Source organism: Ursus arctos, unplaced genomic scaffold (genome assembly GCF_023065955.2).
Source record: "Ursus arctos isolate Adak ecotype North America unplaced genomic scaffold, UrsArc2.0 scaffold_10, whole genome shotgun sequence".
Lineage (NCBI taxonomy): Eukaryota > Metazoa > Chordata > Mammalia > Carnivora > Ursidae > Ursus > Ursus arctos.
Window position 1 is genome coordinate 21947168 of NW_026622764.1, and position 21686 is coordinate 21968853.

Sequence of the window (21686 nt, forward strand, 5' to 3'; positions counted from 1 at the left end):
GCACAATCACTTTTTACCAAGTCTGCCAGTTCTTTTTATGCCCAAATCCTGGACCATGAAGGAATGTGAAAACATTCATGAAGAACTTCTCTCACCGACTTTTACGGGAAAAAAAGTATTTTTAGAAATACCAAATCCAAATTTAAGTGTGAAATTAAGAATTTAAATTATAACATGGTTGTTTTCTTTCAATGATCGCCTAGACAAAGTAAATTGTAGGATTTATACAAAGATTGAGTTTCATCTCAAGTAAGGAAAAAAATGAAATAAGGGGATCAGATAATTTGCAACTATGTAACTGTTCTTATAAGTCACAAATTTTAGTCTGGACAAAAAAACAAAAAACACCAGGAAAATGAAAATAGTAACAGAAAAAAAAAAGTGTTGGAATCCATGAATATGTCATGATTCTGGGAAGACCTTGAGGTACAATTTAATAAAGCACCCTGAAAAGGTGACCTGAAAGAAATAAGTGCAAAAAAGAGTGAAATATTTCAAAGTATATAATTGTAGATGGTATTTGTTTGATGACAAAATTTTTAGTTTGACCATGACAGACTCGAAGAAGTGAGCAGAAAACATGCTTACCGTTTAAGAGGGTAAAAAGCAAAAGAACAGCAAGCCATACATGTGGTTGATACTGCAGTGGAAATAACCAATTTCTGAGTAAATTTTAGAATGAAGAGGATTACGGATGGCCAGGGCAGTTGTAACTTCCACTGAAGGCAAGGTAAACCTAGTTGTAGTTCGTGATGGAATTCATTAAGATTGTAGCATTAAACTAGTCCTCCAGGTGCAATTTTGCATGTTTTCCTATGGGTGTGAGGCTCATAAGGGCTTAAGAACAATATAGTTGGCTCTTAGCTCCTTGAGAATGTGCTTTACAACAGAAGTCGAATTTGGGAGTTAACTAAGGCTGAGTGGGACATTTTTTCAAAGATTTTCAGAAACGTTTTGAGTTACATACTATTTTTCAAATTTTACAGACAACAAAAAAAATTGCTTAAATAATATTTAATGCTTCAATTACACCAGTCAATTATAGCCTTGTAGGACACCTTATAATGGGCTCATGGTGTAACCTAATGGGTTGACAGCCCAGGAGACCAAATCTATGAGTTAGAATTGATAATATTTTTTCAAATAAAAAGCACACAGTTTAGAATAACTTCCTTTCCATTTAAAATAGGAAGAAACACATTCAAATCCCTTCTGGGGGATGCTATACTATTATTTCCAAAGGATCAACAAGAACCATTAACATCTGCCTCTCGGGAGAGGGTATATTAGTATGTTATAGGGATCTTTACGATGTAATTTTGTAATATTTTGTGCTGTTTTCTGTTATTAGACATATGCACTTGTGTGTGTGCTTGTGTGTGGTTTATTCATTCAAAAGCATGATGTAAATGCTGATTAAATAAATATTCACTTCATAATTTTACATTAAAATTTAGTTATAAAATAAAATACAAATGATCCAAAATATATTTCTATTTTTTCTATTACTTTTTATTCCAACAGTGATATTAATTTGATTTATTCCTCTCAGACTTTAAGAATAACTCATAGTGAACTCACTTGCAATTCTCATATAAAACAAATCAAAAGTTGATAAAAAAAAAAAAACTTTCCAGATGATATTCCTATGTGAGCTGCCAGCACTCAGTGTGAAAGAGCATTAGTGTCATTTATATGAAAAGTCTTTCAAGTCAATGACAGAACTGGGCCAGAAGCAATGAGAATAAATTAAGTGAAAGGATGTTCAATGACCATCTGAAACCGCAGTACAGAAGCCGCCAGCAGTTCTCTTCTCTGTTACATGGACTAACAGAAACAAAAATCTACCCTTCATCTTTTTAGGAGGAAAAACTATCATATTTGTACTTTTAACCTATCAACATTTATCAAGAGAAAAATGTGTTTCATTTATTTTAGTTGATACCAGTAAAAGTCTCAATCACTTTGATTACAAACGTTTGACAATAGTGAAAACCAATGCATAGAAAATGCATGGCTGAAATGGCATTCAATATACTTAAATTTTTTTCAATTGTGTTTTATTCTATTGAATAGTCCTAAACTTGACATCAAATGTATCAAATATTCCCCCCACCCCTGTATACACACACATACACACACACACACACACACACACACACACACACACACACACACACACATACACACACACACACACACAGGGTCTGGCCCAACACTGAAAAAGCCCATTTCAAAACTCATTTAGCTCTTTTATGTTTTCTATATATCTTACCTATTCCTTTAGAAAACTTCTTTCTCAGAGAACTCATGTATCAGGAATTATTCTATTCCCTATTTCTTGAGCCCAACACATTCATTCTACCTTAACATTATTTCTCAAATCTGTCTATGCATTTATGTCATCATTTTCCCTACACTGTTGTAACTAGTGGCTAGATGTGTGTATATTCCCAAAAACTGGATCTCTATCCCAGGTTTACAAAATTCCTGCACTCTACTTCTCTTTTCTTTATTGTTTGAGTATTTATATCTGATACTTATTATATTTTTTCCAGGTAAAAATCGTGCTTTCCTTTTAATTGACTACTTAATCCACATCATTTCTTCTCTTGGCTGTTACTTTGGTAACGACTAAGTCCCCACCTTTCAAGAACATTGCATCTGACACAGACAGAGCCAGTGTGAACACAAGCCCCAAACCTGGGCTTTTGGAATCACAAGAACAGCAAAACCAGCCTTTCTCTTCACTCAGAAAGGGACTGTGACTCTGAGGGTCCAAAGCTCCAACTTCCAAAACAGAAAACCTGAAGTTCAATGTGAAAATGGAAACTAAAATGTATCGGAAATGAAAATATAGTATCTCCTCATGTACTCAAGGTCAAGAATGTTCTTAAGAAAGAAGTATCTGATCATTTACCTGCCTCCTGTATTAGGAATGGCCTCACTCCAGCATTTTTAAAGGAAGAGGTTTCTGCTTCTATTTCATTTCCCAAAGGGGTATAAAATCTACTAAAAGGGATATAATCCATCAAATTAAATCAGCTCATTCACAAGACACTCCCAGATAATGATTTTTTTGTTGCTGAGCACAGTCAGTATATTATTTTAAAGTTCAGAGTAATCTGAGAAGAGAATTCAAGACTGACAGCTATAGGTTTATGTAAGAAACACATATATTTTTTTTCAGTGAATATGTCAAAGGACCAAGACCCCTGATGATCAAAATAAGTTATTTTGTACATTACGGTTCAAGGAACAATAGGGGAAAGAGACTTTATCAGAGAATGACCAAAAGGCATTTTGCAAAAGGTTTATATCACTCTGAAGCAGGACTGGAGCCCAACGCCTAGTGGTCATTAGCTTGACCCCTGCTCTTCTTTGGTTGCAGGGGCCTCAGTGGTAGCTTTCTGCTCTAAATGTTCTGCTGGCTTCTCCTCCTCTTCCTTCTTCTGAGGATACTGGCCATTCCCCACAGGGGCCACTCCCACGGGCAGTTCCAGTTAATGTCTCCAATCGGCAAGATCAATCCGTGCTCGTTAGGATTCTTGGGATCATCATGCACCAGCTCTGGACTGCTTGGAGTTTCACGGCCATCATAGGTTCCAGACAGGATTCACTCTTTCCCTTCCTGCGGGCAGTAGGCCATGGCTGCAGCCCAGGACTCAAACCTCAAAGCTACAGTGCTGCTGGCGTTACAGGGGGCGGCGGGCTCCTCTGATGACCTCTCTCCTCAGGTAGGGCTGGCAGCTGGGAGACCCACGTGCACCCACCCCCAACAGGCCTGCCCACCGCGTGCCTGCCTCCGCCTGATATTTACTATTATTTTAACAGCTTAATTTGGCTCACATATTTTTATTTTTTTCTGTCCAAATAACTTTCACTTTTCCTATACCACTGGAGTATTTTCAGGATTTTTTGAGTCATAACTTGCACTATGTCATTAACCTGTGTGATCTTGATGATATCCACCTTATGTTTTTAGTATGAATAGCATCAATAAAATATTTTAAAACTTACAGTGATTACCATTTTAATGAGCCTATACATGTCTTTTGATACATTTCCTAAATAATGTGTCATAATGAAGCAAGAAAATGTGTTTTTTTTTCCTTTTTTCACAAATTAGTGAGGACAGGCTCAAAGATATTAAAGTAATATAATTCACTATGTCCAAGTTTATATACATAGTAAGTGGTGAACTCACACTCTGGTCCATTACTTACAGCCCATACTCTTTTTACATCTTTATATTGCTTATGAAAAAACTTTAGAAAAGGTCATAAAATGCAAAAAAAAAAAAAGTTTTGCTTGCTGTTATTCAACAAAATTATTTTGATTTCTGCCAATGTCTTTTCTAACACACATTATGACTTTATGTAATTTATTTATTTGCATACCTGCACCTGTCTTGATTGTGAGCAAACTCAGGCCATTAGATGACCTATCCAATTTAGGAATTAAAAAAATTACTGAAATTACATCATGACATTGTACATTTCCTCTGTATCCCATTCTGGTGGCTTTTATTCTCAGCTTTATTGAGATATAACTGACACATAATCCTGTGTAATTTAAGGTAATTTGATGCACATATATATTGAGAAAGGATTACCAAAATAATGTTAGTTAACACATCCATCACCTCACATAATGACCTGTGTGTGAGTGATGAGAACATTTAAAATCTTAAGTATTTTAGATTTTAAGTATTAAGTATACATAAGTATCTAAGATTTTAAGTATATATTATTAACAATAGTCACCATGTTGTACATTAAGTCCCTAGAACTTATTCATCTTATAAAGGTTAGTTTGTACTCTGACCATTATCTCCTGATTTTTCCCAACCCCCCCAGCCCTGGCAATCACCAATCTACTCTTTCTAGGAGTTTGGTTTTCAGGATTCACGTATCAGTGAGATCATGCAGTATTTGTGTTTCTCAGATGTATTTTGCTGGTAATGCCCTCAACATCCATCCATGTTGCTGCAAATGGCAGGATTTTCTTCTTCTTTCTTTTTTAAAGATTTATTTATTTTTATTTGAGAGAGAGAGCCTGGGGTGGGGAGGGGCAGAGGGAGATGGAGAGAGAAATTGAAGCAGATTCTGCACAGAGCCCAATGGGGGGCTCGATCTCAGGACTCTGAGATCAGGACCTGAGTCAAAGCCAGGATTTTCTTCTTTTTATGGATGAATAATTTTTTGAGGAATCTCTACATTATTTTCCACATTGGCTGTCCAAATTTGCATTCCGACCTACAATGGTTCCCTTTTCTCCAACCTCCCTAACACCTGTTATCTTTTGTCTTTTTAATAACAGCCATCTAACAGGTGTGAGGTGATAGCTCACTGTGGTTTTGAGTCATCTTTTCCTGATGATTAGTGATGTTAAGCACTATTTTCATGTACCTATTGGCTATTTGTACGTTTTCTTTGGAAAAATATCTGTTCAGGTCCTCTGCTGGCACTACATTTTGAATAATGCCACAACCAAAACTAATTATCTGAAGATCTATCAGTGAATGAAAAGTCACTTTCTCACTTATCCTATATGTGCTTACACTTAAAATTAGGCGGTGATGTTTCTGGTATTTACAAAAAACAATCTGAACTCTTCAATTTACTAAAATACATTAAATTCAACACAATTTTTCCTCTAGTATTTACACTAGTATATTGGGTGGTCTGCCTGTGCATTTTGTGGTTCATGCATCTACTTAGTGAACTATTTACTCAAACCCACAACACTGGCTCTCTGGGAACAGTTTTTTGTTTTTGTTTTTTTTCCAGATGAATTAATGTTTTAAAACAAAACACTATTTTGACTTGAGAGAAATCCTGGATAAGAATATTTTGATTTAATTTTTATCATATGGATAGTAGAAATTCTTTCTTGGTTTTGAAATTTCATAGCTTATGTATCTGAATGTCTAGGATTCATGAGTTGATCTTTTACTTGGTGTCATAGAAAATGGTGCAAAAGACAGTGCTTCTCAACTGCTACTTTAAACAAAAAATTCCTAGACATATAACTAACTTTCTAACTAACTTGGAATCAGAAATAGAAAAAGAGTGTTTTCCATATATACCATTGTATCATTTCCAAAACAAGAACAAAAAATTATATTTAATTGAAGTAATTTTACAATTACTTACTAAATACTGGATGTATGCTATGCCAACTATGGTATTAGGTATACAAATTCCAATGGATACAATTTGTATTTTCAAGTAGCTCTAGTTCTTTCAAGGGACATAGACATGTAAACAATTAATTGTAAAGCAATCCAAGAGTGTCTTTGTTAATTATATTAACAAAGTTTAATGAAAGCCTAAGGGAATTTGTCACTTGGTCATACATAATTTATTGAGTAACGTGAACAATCTATTTTTTTTTCATTTTCCACAAATTGAATTATATGACTCTTAACCTGACCCAAAGTACTGAGACTTAAAATACATGTAAAGAACACGTACATTTATTACTTTCATTATCCATTGCCAGGGTTATTTTATAATGTGAATCATTTCAAATATAGGAAACATTTGCATATCCAGTTTGTTTTCTATTCATTCTATCAGATGGAATGGTCTCTGAGTACTCAGGTTAATTAACTAATCACTGCATTGTCAAGCCTCTATTATGCTCTCTGCTGTAATCCTACCACTGACTTGTACTGGGTTGAGATTTATCTTAGGAACTGAGAGCCAAGGCTGGAACACTCTGAACAGAACGTTCTATTTCTGTGTAAGATGATAGATGTTGCTCTTGCCCAGAATGACAATACTTTGCACTGCTCCCAATCTGTAAATTGTTCCACTTGCTTGGCATAATAAATATACTGATGTATTTAATTCTTTCTACCAGGGCCATGCTGTTCAATTCCTCTCCACTAGCCAAATATACCAGAAGTCATAAATTTATCATCAATAGGGAGACTAAATGTGATCTCTTTCATATGTAAAAGTAGTGCTACTATCCTGCTGTTAGTGTTTTTGAGTTACTGTATTTTCAAAATTCAAGATTAGAAAAAGATTTGTTGTGATCTTTTCACTTTTAACAACTACTCTGTCGAAGTCCAGAAAAGATCCTGACAAAATTACTGTCTACAATCACAGGTACGACCTGTGGAAATGATTTCATATTTATATAACTACCACCTCTTTTCAAAATGAACTTTCATTTCTTTGAATCCCTTTCATATATTGCAAATGAAAAAAAAGAGGGCTTGTTTTGGCTTTACATATAAATTACAGAATGATATGACTCCATTATATTCAACTACGGTACCATGTACGATTTTGCTTTCTCTTTTATCACTTCTTTTTTTTTTTTTTAACTTAATGAGCATGGAATGTTTTCAGTTCCCCCAAAAGGAGAATGCCTCAAGGAAACAACGGTTGGAGTGTTTAGTGCCAAGTGTTATTAGTTTCCTTTACACTTTCATACTACCAGAATCATATTCTGTGCTTACCATCTAAGTTAGGGGACACCGAATTATGACCCACCGGTTCCACCTAGCCCATCACCTCACTTTGCAAAACAAGTTTTATTGGAGCAATGACCACTTATTCAATGTTATCTAGCGCTGTTTTGGCAAAACGCTGGCAGACGTGACTTTAACTGCCACAGAGACTGTGTGGCCTATAAAGCCTAAAATATTTACTTATATGAGATTTACGAAAAAAGGTTGTTGACTTTGATCCAACTCAGAGTGCAAAACTGGAGTTGTGTCTGGTGTTATTTTGTCCTGTGTAGTTTTTGGAATTCACTGAATTAGTTCTCTTGTTACTCATAGGGATGTTAGGAAGACCACATTAATTAAATAAGCTAATATTTGCAAGTAGTTAAAAAAACACTTAGGTCTTAAGAAGGGCCATATAAATGGTGTTAGTAAAAAATGGAAATGAACTTAGCAAATATACTAATTCAAAGAATGCCAGATCCCTTGATGTCTGTTTAACCAAAGTGTGGATTTCGACAGTGTTCAGATATTCATTATTAAAATCAAGCATAACCTTGAGTACATCAGGTAAATTATGAGAAAGCAGAAACTCTTTTTCTAAAGAAAATTATTAATAAATTTATGTAAGAGAAAAAAAGGCTTGATGGATTTTTGGGTATAAACATATTCTAGAGGAAACTGTACGTGTTTTTGCTAATTAGTCAGAAACTAGGAGACAACAAGTTTTTGGATGGTTTTAGTAAATAGTTGAATATAATATAGTAACAGTTGGTTATTTTGAGATATTACTCTTGTTTACATCTCATTCAATGAAAGTGTTCATTTGATATTAAAGTGTTATAATGCTGCAGTTACACACATACACACATATACACACACACACACAAAATAAATACTTGAGAACTTAAGAAAGAATAGAAAAATTTGTGAATAATTTTTATGCTTTGAATGTCTGTTTCTGTTTCCAGAACTAAGAGTACAGTACGTCTAGTCACACAGTTCCATGCAAATTTGGCTGTGTTTGGTTCCAGGTGCTCATTTATGTTAATGATGACACACCTTTTGATTAATAAATATAGGATTCTTTTGCATACTTCAGTTCCCTCACATTCTTTCTTAACTACTTTTTTGGGAAAGTAATGAGGCAAAGTTTGCTTCTCTACTCCAAAAAAATCTCCAAATTTTTTGTAGTTTAAAGATTGCAGATTTAAGCGGACAGATTACTAAAATGTCTATACAACGTTTTGACTGATTATGAATATAGCTTCTACGGCATTTAAAGCAATATAGATCAGAATGAAATATGCAAAAATGTGATGAACAGTTAACATTTTCATGGTGTATAAAATAATTTAAAGATGGCATAATATAAAACAGTGGTTTTATATTTTTTTAAGGAGTAGTAACCTATCTTGAGAAAATTTTTAGAATTCTTATATATTCAAGTTTTAAAGTGGAGATTCTACAGTTGAAGTATGTTGCTGTTGACTGTGTCTACCATCTATTTCCACAAAAATTCTGTTTAACAAACCATCTTAAAACTCAACTATTTGAAATAATAACCATTTAGTCTCCATTTGTCTGAATAACCATTTGTCTGAAAATTGGCTGGAGACTGATCAATAAAGGCTGGTCTCAGCTTGGCTTGACTCCAAAGTTTATGTCTGCTCCATATGTCTCATCCTCCAATCAATGGGTTATCTGGACCATTTCTTCATGTGACAGCAGCAGATTTACAAGAGCATAGAAGCAACTGCACAAATACATTTCAAACTTCTGATTGCATAACCACTATTAACATCTTAAGGAGCAATACAAATCACACGAATAAGCCTAACATCCAGAGTTGGGGAAATAGATTTCACCAACCATGACACAATGGGTAATCACATACAGTGTCAATGTGATAGGGGCAATACCTTCCCCATCTTGGTTTGGCAAGTGCAGGATTTAATATTTTTGTAAAATAATTCAGTTTACACACTGCCCTCTACCCCAACTAATTTGATTACCTCTTTAATACTCCTTTATCACCAGTAGCACCAGAAGCATCACTGAGGAAAGCTAAGTTTCTGTAGAGAGCAAGCATTGGTTTTAGAAACAGACTAGAAACAATCAATTCTAACTCTAGACACTGAAATTACTAATTTGCAACCTTAAACAAGTCACTACATTTTCTATGCTTTAATTTCTTCATCTTTAAAATGGTAGAAGGGCACCTGGGTGGCGCAGTTGGTTAGGTGTCCAACTCTTGGTTTCCGCCCAGGTTGTGATCTCATGGTCCTGAGATCCAGCCCTGAGTCGAGCTCCATGCTTGGCGTGGAGTCTCCAGATTCTCCCTCTCCCTCTCCCGCTCCTGTTCTCTCTGTCTCAAACAAATAAATAAATCTTTAAAAAAAAATAATAAAATGGTACAAACATGCTCCATGGAACAGATGTTAAAGACGACCAGATGGGAGATACAGATACAGAAACAGAATCAGATATAGACATAAAGATATGCAATCCCTCAGTCACTTCCAGGCCAGGGAATAGAGTGTTACTATGATGGTTATTAATTATTTCTTATCTCAATTACATTTTCTTGCATATACTCCCTTGAACACCTCCCTTTCCAACTTTCGGTTCTCATTGGATGCCTTGTCTTTTCATGAAAATTTCTGGTCATTTCCATGGACATATTATTCAAATATTCTAATTCTTCATCACTATTGCTTACTTACTATCACTGTAGAGTATGATTTCTCCTACATACCATTTTTTGTTAGAGCTACATAGGTGTGTTTTGTAAAGTGGGAGGATTCATTTCCTTCCATTTATGCCATGGTATTCTTATTTTGACACATATATCTTATTAGTTTCTCCTCTGATTCCTTATTTTATAAAAATGGAACCTAGTCAAGAAAAATATCTGCTTTAAAAAACTATGATAAAATATTAGGCCAAATTTTATTAAAGATATTCTTCTCAGAGAATGAACACTTTTCCCGATGGGTTCCTTATACATTCATGTAAGTAGATTCTTGTTGAGAAAATTAATTTAGTCTACTATCAGACAAATCTACAGAGTTTGTGACTCAATGTTGGTGTTAAATAAATTATACTGAATTGTTTAACTTCATCTGCATGGATAATGTGTTTATTATTTTACTAGGAACTCATTTTTTATACTTATATTTAATACTTATTTAATTATTATTTAAATGAATTTTATTAATACTTAAATTAGTTAAATAAATTATTTAAATATTTGCATTGTCACTAAGAAGAAAACTATTTTAACATTAAATTATCCTAATAAAAATTTTCATGAATTATTTCTGAAACATGAAACTCAAGATAGAATAAAATGATTCTGTCACTTTAATGAAAAACAAAAATATATGAAGTAACAAACTATTTTAAAAGGATATTCCCATTTGATTATAAAGCTTATTTGTCATTGAATAATGGGGTATACTTGCACTTGAACAGAAATGGCTTTAATTTGCTACAATAGCCTTGTGGCTATGTGTTGCCACATAGTTTCAGAAATTTCATTTTTTTGAGTGACAAAACAATTACTATTGGAATCTCTTGCTGGTTGACAGGAAATATGACTTTACAAATGGTAAATAGAAAATCCCAAAAAGGAGAGCTATCTTTCTTTGTTTCTTTGTTGATGAATTCTCTAAGGAATATTATACTATTGCATAAAGAACCAATTTATTTAGCCAAGAAACTGGGACATCCCTTACTAACTTTTCAACTGGCCCCACTGTAATTGTATTTTTGTGATGGGGGTGAAAGTTGTCTTTCTTCCTTCCATCACTGATCTAATTTAGAAATTTATGTATATATATATAATCACTGGAAAGAATAATCACAAATAACCATAAATAAGTATTTTTAAATTTTGAAAAAAAATATAAGAAAATATAGTAAACTCTAATATTAGAAATCCTCTACAAACATGCTTTAATTGAATTTTATTATTTTTTAGGAAAGTCCTCCTTTAAAACAATTTTAAACTGATCTAAAAAACCCTTTCACTTAAGCTATTGTCTTTTATAAATCACAAACCAAATAGCTGTTTGTAAATACATGAAGTCTTCACTCATTATTATGTAATAAATTATCAGTGAAAACTGGGATTAGACTTCTGTAAGAATTACATAATTTCAATATTTCTGATTAAGAAATGACTGAAGTAAGTGGGAAACAGCATTCATCTCATAGGTTCACAGAGGGTGACAATTTCTGGGCCTGCCTTAGACAAAAGGAGCGGTCACTGTTTCTTCTAGCTAACGGTGAATGCAGAGTTTAGCTAAGCTACTCCATGGTACTGATGCTTCAGCACCTATTTTGTTTGACCCAGTGGCCTGCAGGGAACTTTCACTAGCCCCTCATACAGCAACCCGCAACAGCCACCCACAGTCCCCAAGACAGCAATCCACAGTCACAAGGAAATGTAAATTCTTTTTCTTTTTCTTATTTATTATTTATTTTTTATTAAGTTCAATTAGCCAACACATAGTACGTCATTAGTTTTTGATGTAGTGTTCGGTGATTCATTAGTTGTGTATAACACCCAGTGCTCATTACATGTGTCCTCCTTAATACCCGTCACCTGGTTACCTCATCCCCCTACCCACCCTCTCCCTTCTGTAACCCTCAGTTTGTTTCCTGGAGTCCAGTCTCTCATGGTTTAATTTATCTCCCTCTCTGATTTCTTCCCATTCAATTTTCCCTCCTTTCCCCTAAGGTCCTCTGCGCTATTCCTTCTATTCTACATACGAGTGAAACCATATGATAATTGTCTTTCTCTGCTTGACTTATTTCACTTAGCATAATACCCTCCAGTTCCATTCATGGAAATGCAAATTCTTGATAAGACTTTTCCAACAGCCCTTGAGATCAACAGTCTCCCCTGACTTTCAATGCCTTCTACTTTTGCACATTCTAGATAAGACCCCAGAGGAGCTTATCAAAACCTATTCTTTAAGTTTGAATTTCCCAGAGTGGCCCTATCTCAGGAACTGCAGATCACTTCCACTCACATACCATAAAAGGCATGCAACCCAGATCCTGCCTCTACCTCTGCCTACATCCTGCCTTGACCTTCTTGTGTGGCCCCTTGAGGCATGCCAGTTACTTCCTTCAGGACCTGTGAGTGATGTACTTCTCTATTCAAGTTCTTTTGTGGTCTCTTAATGAACCTCAGCTCACCATCCAGCACCCTGTGCTCTATTTAAAAAGTGTTAATTTGACAGATTGATAACAAGATGTGAATGGATATTGTGTACTGTGACAGCCTGAATCAGAAATCAATTCTAGTGCAAACTAAATAAGAAGAATTCCATGATAAAAATATTAATAAGCATGGAACATTCAGTGGAGTAATAATAAAAGCATGCTCACCTCAGTAAGTACCACTGTATTTTTAAACCCTCCCGTTGCCTTTAATTTAAAAATATTTATTGCATATTGGATTTTCATTCCTGGCTTTAAGATATGCATTCACATCATTTCTAAGGTAAAATAAATTTTGCCTTGTAACACTAGCCGAAAAATAGTTGTTTCCCTCACTATACATAAAATACACTGCTGACTTCTGATAAAAGATGAGATTTAATATACTCATTATATCATGTTATCCCAAAACCCATTAAAATGACTATTTGAACATATAAACTTGGCAGGGAGAAGAGAGGAAAAGTACTAAATAAATAGAAAAAAAGGTATTCTGAAGGTTGAAAAGCAGATGCATGGATGGTCACTGAATTAGTGGCCATGAAAATGCTGCCTACTAAATTGGTAGTTGGAAAGTCAATGAACAACTGGGTTTCGACTGCATAGGAATTTGATGAATCAGCTATTCAAGCAGATTCTCATAGTAGATGCTTTAAATAACCCATTTTAGTGTTGCCAGGCAGTATCTGCCAAGATTATGAATTAGGACAGGTTGGTGGCTCCATAGTTCTAATCGACTGAAGATAAATCATCAAAGAGGTAAACACTAATTCCAAGAACAAACCAAACAACCAATAAATGACAACCACAATAAAAACAAAAATTTCTGGAAAATGCTTAGGGAGAAAAAAAGACTTCAAACCCCAGTGTTTTCATGCAATTTGGGAAAGGGCAGTGCTTGACGTATATGGTAAGACGATATTAAGAAGTTAAGTTGAAGAAAAAAATTAAAATTCATGTATTTTCCTTTTCTTTCTTTTCTTTTTTTTTTTTTTTTTTACTGTCTGGAATTACTGCTGATGGCCTTTCTTTATGGAATTTGTTGCAACAACTTTGACCACTGATGCTGCAGTAGGTGATGTCCACTGGATAAATAGCAACAAGGTAACTTCAAATCATTAGGATATACGGAATTGGAGGAAAAAAATGCAAGCTAGTATTCTGTTAGGCACTCATAAACTAGGACAGGTATGCCATAAAATAATGAGTTTCTCTACCCCCAGTGCAAATTCTTCCTAAGAGTTAAAAATGAAACAATTATCAGAGGGGCTACTTTCTGGAAAAGTCAAACAGGAATGACCAATACAACTAAAGTCATTATAGTAGTTTTTACATGGTGTACTTTGAATTGCATAAAAATGATGTACTTTGAATTGCATAAATCAGAAGAGTAGTCAGGGCTGTCATAGAAAGCAACTTCATTCAGAAATGTTTGTGGATAAAATATTGAATTTGGCAAGAGGGGATTATAAAAATTGTCTTGTGCTTCTATGAAATGGTTTTCTTTCAAGTGTTTATAAAATACCATACCTCTCACAAAAATGGGTGGGTTATCATAACATACTTAGAAACATTTATATTTTCTAGGGGTTTAAAATTTTTAATGATGCAAGAAAGACTTTTTAATAATTTTGCCATGTAAGAAATCCACTGTTTTTGGCCAATGGTAATGAAATATCACTAACTAATATGTTAAAATAAATGTATAATATTTAAAATATATTTGGGTATTTGTACAGTGTTTTTTACTATATTTAACTTTGTTATGGTATAAAAATAACCATGTACTAAAATAATATTGGCTATATAAACTATACAGAATAACAATAATTTGCTTCTATATAATAAATACATTAATGTATATTTCCAGGATATCAATATTTCCTGAATAGTTCAATAGCCAGAACTGTATCATTATGTAATAAGCAACTATAACCTCTAATTCATAATTTTCAACATTAACATTATAAATTAATACCTATGTGTATCATCATAAATATTTTATATGAATATTTATTCTAGGAAACTGGATGCTTGAGATTCACCAGCAAATTTATTGCAATTATGGTAGTACTGTATATTTGAAATGACCATCTGAATAATATTAAATGTTAGAATATAATGGGGATTATATTTCTAATACTACCAATGCTATAAATACCTGGGTATAGTGTTAAAGTAGGCTCTACTAATGATAAAAGTAAAATAAAATAGGTTTTTATATGATAATACAATATTTATTAAATGAGCTACATTATTAGAAATTCCACAATGGTCAACCATATAATTTAAAGGTTAGCATGTACATCAACTTAGAAATCACTTAAGGCCTAGTATGCGAAGGATTCAATGACAATAACTGTGGAAAAATGAATGTGTTTATACCAGCTGCCTGTAAAGACTGTCACAACTCACAGACAAGTGGAACAGCTATAATCATTCTTTGATCTATGTAGAAATTTCTTTGTCTTTAGGCAAATGGTAAGGAGAGAATAAACAGATTTCTTCAAAAGCATTTTCTTATTAACTACTGTGGAAGCAGACATTTTCAGTAAGTGTATTCAAACATCAGTTAAAAAGGGGAACTAATTATTACCTTGCAATATATAGCACCATTTCTCTCATTTTCAATAATGGGAATTTTAAGGGCCTTAAGAAATGAAGATAATCAAACTTGAAAAAGAAGAAAAACTAAAAGCTCAATTTTAATTAGAAATTGAAATAGCTTTGAAGTCACACAAAATAATGAATTCTAAATTCTACTTATTTGAACAAATTTAATAAATATGTATAATAAAATTATTACCACATACTATATATTTCTCTTTTTCACTATAAGAAAAATGTTACAGCTTGTTTCTAATGTTACTAAAAAACTTCCATTAAAATATCTCTTGAGTACAACAAATTTGATCAATTAAAACACAAATATTTTCAACTACCTGCATGGTGTCTTATTAAATATTGACAACATAGTGACATATACATATAGCTGCTCTTAGAGCAAAAAGCATGAACAAAATATAAGACCTATGTGTATGAACCAAGTACCACAGATACTGATTGTATAAACTAGCAAGAAGCTTGGCATAATCTTCTGTATTCAAACTTATTGGGAAAAAAAAAATAAACACATAATAGGCAAACCAGATCACTGCAATGAAACAAATATCACAATAAAACGAGTCAAATGGATTTTCTGGTTTCCCAGTGCATACAAAGTTATGTTTCCACTATACTGTAGACTGTTAAATGTGCAATAGTATTGTGTCTGAAAAAAACAAGGCACATACCTTAATTAAAAAATAGTTTATTGACAAAAATGGTAACTTACATCATCTGAACTTTCAGCAAGTCATAATAAGTAATCACAAATCAATGTAACAAATATAATAATAAGGAAGAAGTTGGATATATTGTGAGAATTACCAAACTGACACAGACACGCAAAGTGAGCAGATGCTGGTGGGAAAATGGCACCAACAGGTTTGCTCCACGCAGAGTTGCCACAAACCTTCAATTTGTAAAAAATACTCAGTATCTGCAAAGCACAATAAAATGAGGTATGCCTTAATGCTTTAAAATACGTGGCATTATTGAAACTTTTTTTTCATGAAGGAAATCAACTTTAAATATAGTCACCTGTGTTTCTTCAAAAGTACACCGTCAGATTATTTTGTTTGCAAACTAGATTATTTTATTATTCATTGTATACTATTTTCTCCTCTAGAATTTGAATAATTATGACATAAAAAGAAAATCAAGGGCTTCCATATATGAATACTTTTTCATTCAAAGGATCTAAATTTAACTATTTAAAAATGTTTATTAATATTTTCCTAATAAATATACGTTGACAAGTAAATCCAACACATGATTTTGATTCTGAATTACACTAAATCCATGTTTATGCCTAAAATCAGTAAGACTGACTTACTGAACTCTATATTGTCAGAGGTTGACAATTTGCTAATGGCAGTAAGATTTTCTTCTTTAATAATGTTTCTTTACGTGTCCTACTTATTAAGCTGGAATTGAGGTAATGTTTGGAAGTTTTATAATACAAGTGACATAGCTGGTAAGGGAGAAAGAAGATTTTAGTTGAAACCTAAAAATTAATACACTTTTTTATAGACAAACTAAACAAAATTTATATGGGTTTAACCTTTTGGATATATAAGGTAACTTTTTAAAATTCTCTTTTTCACATCCTATTTCCACTGACTAAAAAATAATGACAGTGTTAAAATATCATACTCAACTAATTAGCTAATAAAAATGCTGCTCTATATCTATATCATATGAGTATTTTAGTAATCAGATGAATAGTGATTACACAGCGTTTTCCCAGTCCTCCTTGTGCCAAGATCTTACACTGAAGCTGTTTCACGGTGATAATATAATCTATCATCTTAAAACTTAGACTACGATAATAAATTTAAAAATTCAATTTAGCATTTGTATCTCTAGAATTAGGAAATTTAAAATAATGTATATGTACTTGAAGTAGCAAAATTCTGCCATTTTTTCTATATAATAAAAATGATCAGGAACAGATGACAAAGGGTGATGTCAGCCACCACTGAGAAATACACCATTCTTTGCCAGATTCAAGACAGTTCTCAGACCCTTGATTCAAAAGAGTAGTAGTGTCCACTTGAGAAAAGACCATGCTTGCAATGTGATAGCAAATATATAAGGTATGGATTTCTTTAATGTTTTACCAGAGGAATATGAGTAAGTGTTCACTGAAGAAAGGGAAATTTTCACATACTTTGAAAGGTACTGATTACAAGTTCTGAACTGTTACTAACAGTTGGGCTGTATACCATATGCAATACTGAAATACATAACACCAATATCAGAATAATACAAATCAGTTATTGGTGTAAGTTTCTCATTTTAGAGGCTAAGTAATATAACTGAAGGAAGACTGAAAAGTTGAAGATACGTGGTATAAAAATTCGAAGATGGCACACAAATTTCCTATCTTCTGTTGTCTGTGTGCTATAAAACACCTCCCCTTTGAGTATAGGTAAGACCTGATTATGGACAGTCCTCTCTTGAATAGGCTGTTCCATGCAACAGGTTATGGGATAGTCACTCCCGTCAACATATTACACTGTATAACTCTTTTAGAGTAAACTGGAATAAGATTCTCCTACTGGCTTTGAAGAAGAAAGCTGCCACGCTTTAAGAGGGACATGTGGTTAGGACCTAAATGTAGTCTCTCACAGAAACCCCCAGCCAGCAAGAAAGCAAGAATCTCAGCATTAGAGCCACATGGAACTGAATTCTGCAAAAAATCTGAAAGAGCATGAAGAATAGCTGAGTTCTAGGAAAAAATTCAGCCTGGCCAACACCTTAGTTACAAACTTGTTAGACCCAAGGCAAAAAATCCAGTTATACCATACCCAGATTTCTAACTCACATTAAGTGTAAGATAATGCACTGGAGTTATTTTAAGCAATTAAGTTTGTGGTATATATAACTGGGAAGCTGCCGTAACAAATACCTAAATATATCTAAGTAGAGTCAGAAGGGGGCAGAAAGTATAAATAATAGGAATTTTTAGGAGGACAGATGAAATTTAAGTTGTCTTGAATATACAGTTAGTAGAAACACGGACTTTAAAGATGCTGCTGTTTAGGGATCAGAAGAAAATGAGCAATGTATTATTGGAGATTTGGGAAAGAAGAATCCTTGTTACATAGTGACTAAGAATTACTAAAATTGTGCACTGAAATCATGTGAAAGGCAGAATGTGCAACTAACTAACTTACATAACTAGGTGAAGGGATTTTCAAGTAAAGTGTTGAAGATGCATGATTTCTTTGCTTACAATAAAAGGTGAGAGTAGAGAAATAAACTTACGAAAGAACCATTGAACAAAAAAGAACCAGGGGTAGGTGATTTTGGAAAGTCTCAGCCTCCCATCTGACAGAAGATGTTAAGTGGTCAGAAATGGCTGCCCAAAGGGCCACAGAAAAACCAAACATAAAAAAGGTTCTTTGGCCGATGTCGTAGAGGTTGCTGCCTATGTTCTCCTCTAGAATTTTGATGGATTCCTGTCTCACATCGAGGTCTTTCATCCATTTGGAGTTTATCGTTGTGTATGGTGTGAGAGATTGGTCAAGTTTCATTCTTTTGCATATAGCTGTCCAATTTTCCCAGCACCATTTATTGAAGAGACTGTCTTTTTTCCACCGGATGCTTTTTCCTGCTTTATCAAAGACTAGTTGCCCAAAGAGCCGACGGTCCATTTCTGGGTTCTCTATTCTGTTCCATTGGTCTGTGTGTCTGTTTTTGTGCCAGTACCATGCTGTCTTTGTGATCAGAGCTTTGTAGTACAGCTCGAAATCCGGCATTGTGATGCCCCCAGCTTTGTTTTTCCTTTTCAACAGTTCCTTGGAGATTCGGGGCCTTTTCTGGTTCCATACAAATTTAAGGACTATTTGTTCCAGTTCTTTGAAAAATGTCCTCGGTATTTTGATCAGGATGGCATTGAAAGTGTAGATTGCTCTGGGTAGCATGGACATTTTAACTATGTTAATTCTTCCGATCCATGAGCATGGAATATTTTTCCATCTTTTTATGTCTTCCTCAATGTCCTTCAAGAGTGATTTATAGTTTCTAGAATATAGGTCCTTTACGTCTCTGGTTAAGTTAATTCTAAGGTAACATATGGTTTTTGGTACTACTGTAAATGGGATGGATTCCCTAATTTCTCTTTCTTCAGTCTCATTATTCGTGTATAGAAAAGCAACTGATTTCTGAGCATTGATTTTGTATCCCGCCACATTACTGAATTGCTCTATAACTTCTAATAGTTTGGGAGTGGATTCTTTTGGGTTTTCCATATAGAGTATCATGTCATCTGCGAAGAGAGACATTTTGACTTCTTCCTTGACGATCTGGATACCTTTTATCCCTTTTCATGACACATCTCCAAAGGCAAGAGAAACAAAAGATAAAATGAACTTATGGGACTTCATCAAGATAAAAAGCTTCTGCACAGCCAAGGAACTTAAAAACTAAGAGGCAGCCCACGGAATGGGAGAATATATTTGCAAATGACACTACAGATAAAAGACTGGTATCCAAGATCTACAAAGAACTTCTCAAACTCAATACATGAGAAACAAATAAACAAATCAAAAAATGGGCAGAAGATATGAACAGACACTTTTCCAATGAAGACATACAAATGGCTAACAGACACATGAAAAAATGTTCAAAATCATTAGCCATCAGGGAAATTCAAATCAAAACCACACTGAGATACCACCTTACGCCAGTTAGAATGGCACAAATAGACAAGGCAAGAAACAACAAATGTTGGAGAGGATGTGGAGAAAGGGGATCCCTCCTACATTGTTGGTGGGAATGCAAGTTGGTACAGCCACTCTGGAAAACAGTGTGGTGGTCCCTTAAAAAGTTAAAAATTGAGCTACCCTATGATCCAGCCATTGCACTACTGGGTGTTTACCCCAAAGATACAGACGTAGTGAAGAGAAGGGCCATATGCACCCCAATGTTCATAGCAGCAATGTCCACAATAGCTAAATTGTGGAAGGAGCCGAGATGCCCTTCAACAGATGACTGGATTAAGAAGTTGTGGTCCATATATACAATGGAATATTACTCAGCTATCAGGAAGAACGAATTCTCAACATTTACTGCAACATGGACCGCACTGGAGGAGATAATGCTAAGTGAAATAAGTCAAGCAGAGAAAGACAAATATCATATGATTTCTCTCATCTATGGAACATAAGAACTAGGATGATCGGTAGGGGAAGAAAGGGATAAAGAAAGGGGGGGTAATCAGAAGGGGGAATGAAACATGAGAGACTATGGACTATGAGAAACTGAGGGCCTCAGAGGGGAGGGGGGTGGGGGAATGGGACAGACTGGTGATGGGTAGTAAGGAGGGCATGTATTGCATAGTGCACTGGGTGTTATACGCAACTAATGAATCATCGAACTTTACATCGGAAATCGGGGATGTACTGTATGGAGACTAACATAATATAATAAAAAATCATTAAAAAACAAACAAACAAACATAACAAACAAAAAAACGAGTATGTCATTGAACTTTTTGCTATAACATTAGTAAATTCAAAGCTTCAGTGCGTTTAGTTACGCAAAGTGCCCTTTCACGACATTAAGGGTAAAACTCACAAATCTTCTCAACCAGACCTGAGGACATCCAGGAAGATAAAGAAAATTTTCTCTCATCCATCACAGCAGGAGGCAAAGGTAGAGAAATGATTCTCTCTCTCTCTCTTTTAATCTCAAGTAATCTCTATGCCCAATGTGGGCTCCAACTCATGATCCCAAATCAAGAGTCACATGCCCTACTGACTGAGCCAGCCAGGTACCCCATCTCTGTTTTCTTTTTTTAAATTAACTGAATTAACTACTTTATTTTAATCTCACCAGATATCCCAAGGATGTCCTTTTCCTAGTCCAGGATCCAACCCAGGATTCCACATTGCATTGATTTTCAATTGTTTTTAATTAAAAATGTACATATTTAGGGTGTATAACATATTATATATTATAAAGCTATAATAATCCAAACAATATAGTACTGCAAAAAAAATAAACACGTAGGCCAGTAGAACAAAATAAACCAAAGCATGTAAGGTCAACTAATTTTCAAGAAATGATTACCTTACAGTGATTTGTGGGTGTGGATTTTCTCTAATGGAAAGAATCTCAACATACATGTAAGACCCACAAATTCTTGAGAAAATCCTATCAATAGAATCACTGTCAGCTTGGACTGAAAGAGTCCAAAATGCAAGAGGCTGTCAGACCGCACATTTTACTGTAAACACATTCTACCTTTCATACAAAAAGAAGGACAACACAAAGAATAGAGTCAAGAGCTAATGAAACTTGATTCCCGGGCCTTGAAAGCCTAATTTAGAAAGAGCCAACTTTCTGTTGGCTGGATTTCATAACTGTTGTGGTT

General features: G+C 34.2%; 1 long non-coding RNA gene and 1 pseudogene across 1 annotated transcript in view; both read right to left on the reverse strand.

The window, feature by feature from the left end:
- Positions 1-21686, reverse strand: part of LOC130542604 (uncharacterized) — a 218479-nt gene that overhangs the window by 143884 nt on the left and 52909 nt on the right. The gene's annotated exons all lie outside the window — the stretch shown is intronic.
- Positions 3360-3649, reverse strand: LOC113251456 (mitochondrial intermembrane space import and assembly protein 40-like; annotated as a pseudogene).